Below are 6,652 nucleotides of genomic sequence, written 5' to 3' on the forward strand. Positions count from 1 at the left end.
AGACACATGAAACTACAGGAAATAATAATCTAATACCATCTAAAACAAAAGAAGGGAAGCATGTGCACACACACACACACACACACACACACACACACACACACATACCAACAGCAACATCAATGTCAACAAAACCCACAGGAATTGGGTTTTGATGGTTATTGATGACCAGTGATATCTCTCAATGATATCAATGGTCTCAATTCCTCAATAAAAATACAAAGACTAACAAAATGGATGCAAAAACAGAATCCATCCTTCTGCTATACACAAAGCACACACCTCAATATAAACGACAGACATTACCTCAGAGTAAAGGGTTATAAAAAGATTTTCCAAGCAAATGGACCTAAGAAACAAGCTGGTGTAGCCACTTTAGAACCTAACAAAATAGACCAAACCAACAGTAAGCAAAAGAAACAGGGAAGGACACTTTATATTCATCAAAGGAAAAATCTACCAAGATGATCGTTCAGTTCTTAACATGTATGCACCAAACACATGCAACCATGTTTATAAGAGAAACATTACTGAAGCTTAAATCACAGGCTAACCATCACACATTGTTAGTGGGTGACTTCAATACCCCACTCTCACCAATGGACAGACCATCCAGTCAAAAATTAAACAGAGAATTAATTACTGGACCTAAGAGACATTATAAATCAAATGGACTTAAGAGATGGCTATACAACATTTCACCCAAACATAAAGAATTTGCCTTCTTCTCAGCACTTCATGGAACATTCTCTAAAATTGACTTGGCTACTCATCAAGTCTCAATAGATACAAAAAAATTGAAATTACTCCCTACATCCCATCAAACCACCATGGATTAAAGCTCAATTTCAAAAGCAAGTGAACAACAGAAAGGCTTCAAACCCATGAAAACTAAACAACTGTCTACTAAATGAAATCTGGGTCAAGAAAAAAAATAAAATACTTTCTAGAATTCAATGATAATGAATTCACAACATACCCAAACTTATGGGGCACAATGAATGAGGGAAGTTCTTAGCACTAAGTGTCTACATTTAAAAAACAATGGAGAGATCTCATACTTAATGCACACCTGAAGGCTCTAGAGCAAAAAGAAGTAAACACACCCAAGAGGTAGATGTCAGGAAGTAATCAAACTGAGGGTTGAAATCAATAAAACAGAAACGAAGAGAACAATACAAAGAATCAACAAAAATAGAGTTAGTTCTTTGAGAAAATCAACAAGATGGACAAACCCTTATCCAAACTAACTAAAAGACAGAGAATATCAAAATTTTAAAACAATCAACAAAAATGGAAACATAACATCAGACACCGAGGAAATTCGAAGAACCAAAGGACTTCATTTAAAAACGTGTGGTCCTCAAAATTTAAAAATCTAAAAACAATGGATAATTTTTCAATAGATATTACCTACTATCTCACAATACTACTTACTACTTACTTACAATCAAGATTGTACAATTTAATAATAACAATTTAAATAAACCTATAGTCCCTCAGGAAATAGAATAAGAGTCTCACAAACAAAAAATAAAAACAAAAACAAACTGGGGACAGAATTCTATAAGACTTTCAAAGAAGAGTTACTCATTATTCTACAAAATAGAAACATAAGGATTACTGCCATATTCATTTTATGAGGTCGTAGTCACCCAGATACCCAAACCACACAAAGATTCTAGCAAACAAGAGAACTACAGACTGATTTTCCTTATAAGCATAGCTACAAAATTCTCAACAAAATACTTAGAAACCAAATGAGCTCTCTCAGTGGAGAGAGTTCTATACAGCATAATGCTTGGGAGAAGGGCAAGACCTTCTATTTATGGAGAACTCCTTGTCCTCTTAGTTGTCTATATTCCTACTTATCATGTAAAGGTTTAAGAAAGTTACTATGATAAAACATAGAACTAATATTTTAATATAGGAATTCTATATTAAAATATGCATATACACATATATATACTGGAATATCTTATAAATATGAGGGGATAAAGCCTAAGCATTTTTAGAAATTATGTGTATTTCAAATTATACAGTTTCTAATATACACTTTTCAAGTAGTCTGGCACCTAAGAAATCCTTTGATGAAATTTTCAAGCTTGATTAATATATAATTATAATATCTAAAGACAATACCATTGACAAAAATCCTTGTTTCTTGTTTAATAATATGAAGAATGGTATAATTCACAGTACCCTGATAGACTAGATCCCATGTTTTGGTATGGGTTAGCCTAAAGCAGAATTCTAGCTCCATCGTTCCAGTATGGTGGCATATCATTGTAAGTCTAAGACTTAGGAAGCAAAAACAGGAGAACCATGAGTTCAAGACCAACTGAAACCGTATACAGAAACTCAGTGTCCAAAACCAAATAATAACAATAATAGCAATACAAACATAAAGAAATAGACCATCTAACAGAATATTGGTGCAACACTATTACTGTTTTCCTTATTACCTGGGGCCACATTTCTTTCCTTTCCTTTCCTTTCCTTTCCTTTCCTTTCCTTTCCTTTCCTTTCCTTTCCTTTCCTTTCCTTTTCTTTTCTTTTCTTTTCTTTTTTTTCTTTACTTTTCTTTTCCACTCAAGAGAATTAAATCTTTTATTGAGTACACATGATAATGGATGATACACAAGCTTCATTCCCATCTGTTATTTTTATCTGATATCATTATTCACTTTTGATATTGCATAGGTGTGCCAAAAACCATTTTATAGCCAAATTGTGACCTTGCTTGGATGACACTTTCAATGGTGAAACTCATTAAATTTACAACAGTAACTGGCAGTTTAACAACACCAAGATCTTTGAAGACAATGGCCTCTCCACCCAAGCAACCATAAATAAATTCCAAATGGAACTTGGCACCACCCTGAAGGAATTCTAACTTCACACTGTTGGGAAAGTTTGACAAGATGGCTTCAGAGTAGACTAACTTTACACAGCACATTAAAAGGGGTGGGGGTGATCCATCCCATAAACAGCCAATGCAGACACTATTGCATATGCCAGCAAGATTTTACTGAAAGGACCCTGATATAGCTGTCTCTTGTGAGGCTATGCCAATGCCTGGCAAATACAGAAGTAGATGCTCACAGTCATCTATAGGATGGAACACAGGGCCCCAAATGGAGGAGCTAGAGAAAGTGCCCAAGGAGCTGAAGGGGTCTGCTACCCTATAGGTGGAACAACAATATGAACTAACCAGTACCCCCAGAGCTCATGTCTCTAGCTGCATATGTAGCAGAAGATGGCCTAGTCGGCCATCAATGGGAAGAGAGACCCCTTGGTATTGCAAACTTTATATGCCCCAGTACAGGGGAATGCCAGGGCCAAGAAGTGGGAGTGGGTGGGTAGGAGAGCAGGGCAGGGGGAGGGTATAGGGAACTTTTGGGATAGCATTTGAAATGTAAATAAAGAAAATATCTAATAAAAAAACAATAAAACACACACACACATTTATTCAGTGTCATGATCAGACTATTACATTTAGCAATCAACAGCATGGGTGAAAAAGGTCTACAGTAAAACCTTTTGTTGGAATACTTTACACTTTCCACAGAATAGAAACTAAAATAACCTGTTATACAATTAGTCACAAATATAGTCTTGGAGTTTTTGCCCACACACATGAGTATTGTCGAAAACATGTCTTCTTTGTAGCAGCTAGGTCCTGCCACCACTGTGCTTGGTGGAGTTCACAAATCTGTTGTAACCTGTAGCTTCCCTGTCACTTCTCTGGCTCTTCTCTCCTGCTAAGCTTTGTTTTTGGCTGTATGTAATTAGAACCTCCTGTCACTGCCATAGTTACTGCTGCTGCTGCTGGAATATCTATAGCCACCTTGGTTCCGTGGTTTAGCAAAGTACTGGCCTCCACCACTATAAGTGCCAGAGCTCCTGCCTCCAAAGTTTCCTTCCTTTATCAGTCAAAAATTTGAAGACTGATTGTTGTAATTGCCAAAATCATTGTAGCTTCCACCGGCTCTAAAATTGCTTCCACTACCACCACCAAAGCTGCCTCTGCCTCCTCTGTTGTTATGACTGTCATAGCTGCCACTCCCGCCGTAACCTCTGCCCTGGTTTCCATAGCCTGTCCACAACTTCCATAGCCTCTGTTTCCTCCAGAGTAACCAGGGCTGCCTCCTCCATAACCACCGTCATTACCAAATCCATTATAGCCATCCCCACTGCCACCATATCCACCACCACCACAGTTGGCACCAAAGCCACCATGACCACTGAAGTTCCTTCCTTGACCAAAGTTGTCATTGCCACCAAAACCACTGTCTCTACTACCACCAAAGTTTCCAGAACTACTGCGACCTCTCTGGCTGGATGAAGCACTAGCCATCTCTTGCTTCAACAGAGCCTTTCTTACTTCTCAGTTGTGGCCATTCACAGTATGGTATTTCTGAATAACAAACTTATCCACAGAGTCATGTGTTGGGCATTGGGCTATACACAGATGGCCTAGTCTCCAGTTGAGCTGAGGTCTGAACCCTAGGACCTGGTGGTGTTAATTCACCTTCATGGGATGGAAGGAGTTCTCTCATGTCTCCTGGAACTCTGGCTCCTGTCTAAGTTACCGCCCCCCCCCCCAGCCCCCACAAGAGAAGCATGGCTAACAGTCACATAGGCAATGTCCCAAGCTTCTGACCTTCTGGCCAAACTCCTCCCCAGTTACCTAGCAACAGAAAAGATAGCAGCATACTTTAAGAGGGGCTGTTTGGCCCCTCACTCCTCTCTCCTGTCTCTTTATCTTCTTCTCTCCTCTCTCCTCTCTCTTCCTCTCTTCCCCTACTCTTTAGCCTTTCTTTTCTCTCTTACTTTCCCCTATGTCTCCTTTTAGCCATGGCCGGTCTCTCTCTCTCTCTCTCTCTCTCTCTCTCTCTCTCTCTCTCTCTCTCTCTCTCTCTCTCTCTCTCTCTTTTCTACCTTCTCTGTTTCCCCCTGCCTTTTTATAATAAAGCTCTAAAACCATAGACAGTCTCTGCTCCTCAAGGCCGCTGTGCAAACTCTTGCATATGTGGGACCCTCTCTCCCATAACCCCGGAGCTTCAGGGTGTGGCTCTGGGACCCCTGGTTTTAGGGGCTGCCCCTTGTCTATCCCCCACCTCACCCCCCATCAAGTGGGGTCAGATGCTTAGATGTCCACTCGGCCCCAGGTGGAAAGCAGCCCTCCCGCATCTGTCTGCCAGAGCATAGGAGGAACTCTGGCCGGACATGGGCTATCCTCCCTCCTTCTCCTTCCCCTGCCCCCTTTTAATTCCCACAGTCATGGTCATCAAAGGTGACAAAAGCAAATCCCCTCTTTTTTCCACTGCCTCTGTCAGTCATAATTTCTATCACTTCAATCTTCCCATACTGCTCAAAATAATCTCATAAGTGATATTCTTCAGTGTCTTCTTTAATACCACCAACAAAGATCTTTTTCACAGTTAAATGGGCACCTGGTCTCTGAGAATCTTCTCTTGACACAGCTTTCTTAGGTTCCACAGCTCTCCTATCCACCTTGTGTGGTCTTACATTCATGGCAGCATCCACTTCTTCTACAGTGGTTTATGTGACAAACCCAAAGTCCCTGGATCTCTTGGTGTTTGGATCTCTCATTACCACAGTTGGTTAGTGTTCCCCATTACTCAAAATGGCTCCTCAGTCTCTTGTCGGTTGTTTTGAAGCTCAGCCCTCTGATGAAGAGCTTCCACAGCTGTTCCAACTCCTTGGGAGACTCTGACTTAGACAAGATGGCAGGGTTATGAGAGCCTTCAGCGATGCTTTCTTGGCAGCGTCGAAGAGCAGAAAGGAATAAGATAATGAACATGCCCCCCATTTCTTTTCACAAGTGGTAATGGGGTAAGTATTGTGATTATTAATCTTGATTGTTGGCTTGATGCACTGTTCTAAGTAGTTTATCTCTTGTATGTTCATAAAGATCATTTCTAGAGAAGGTTAAGGGAGTAGTCCTTGAATGTGTAAACTACCATGCAATATGTTAGAGATAGAGATATAATAAAGGGGAGCAAGAAAAATCTGGTGCAAGAATACCCATCTTGCCAAAATAAATCACCTTTGTCAAATAGTTTTCTAAAATATTTTGCCACAGCAACAGCAATCCCTCTTTGCAGAATTTGCAGTACAGAATTTGTTGCAAAAAACACAGATTGAATAGTGGTAACCCAATGTAAGATCTCAAGAAGCATTTGCTAATTCTATTATTGTTTGCATTCTTAGTCTACAGATAAGATTCTATGTATTTCTCCTTATCTTGATCAGCCAGAGGTATTCAACAATATTCTCTATTTAAATCTGTTCTTGCTAATCAAATTCTGAATACAGCAATTTATCTATGAGTGATAAGAAAATGTAAACTTTACCCCTTAGCCTGGACTACAATGCCTGAGAATAAAGATACTCCTAACTTTCTGTACATAAACAACCGAACACATACGGATGCTAACTAGGGATGTGTAAGCCATAAACAACACTCTTAAGCACAGTCCATCAATCTTTGTTTCTAAGAAAATTATTAATATCACAACCATCCCTCCAGCTACAGGAAACACAAGTCATTGTGTAATATTGATGAAGAGGGGTAACCAGAAAGAAGATATCATCTGAAATGTAAATGAAGAAAATGATTAAT

The 6,652-nt window shown here is 39.5% G+C and overlaps 1 pseudogene; it reads right to left on the reverse strand.

Moving 5' to 3' along the window:
* Window positions 1–3,791: 3,791 nt before the first annotated feature.
* On the reverse strand, window positions 3,792–5,830 carry LOC110301922 (heterogeneous nuclear ribonucleoprotein A1 pseudogene; annotated as a pseudogene).
* Between the last annotated feature and the right edge of the window lie 822 nt (window positions 5,831–6,652).

This window comes from Mus caroli, unplaced genomic scaffold, assembly GCF_978045245.1.
Source record: "Mus caroli unplaced genomic scaffold, Mus_caroli_1 scaffold_1, whole genome shotgun sequence".
Lineage (NCBI taxonomy): Eukaryota > Metazoa > Chordata > Mammalia > Rodentia > Muridae > Mus > Mus caroli.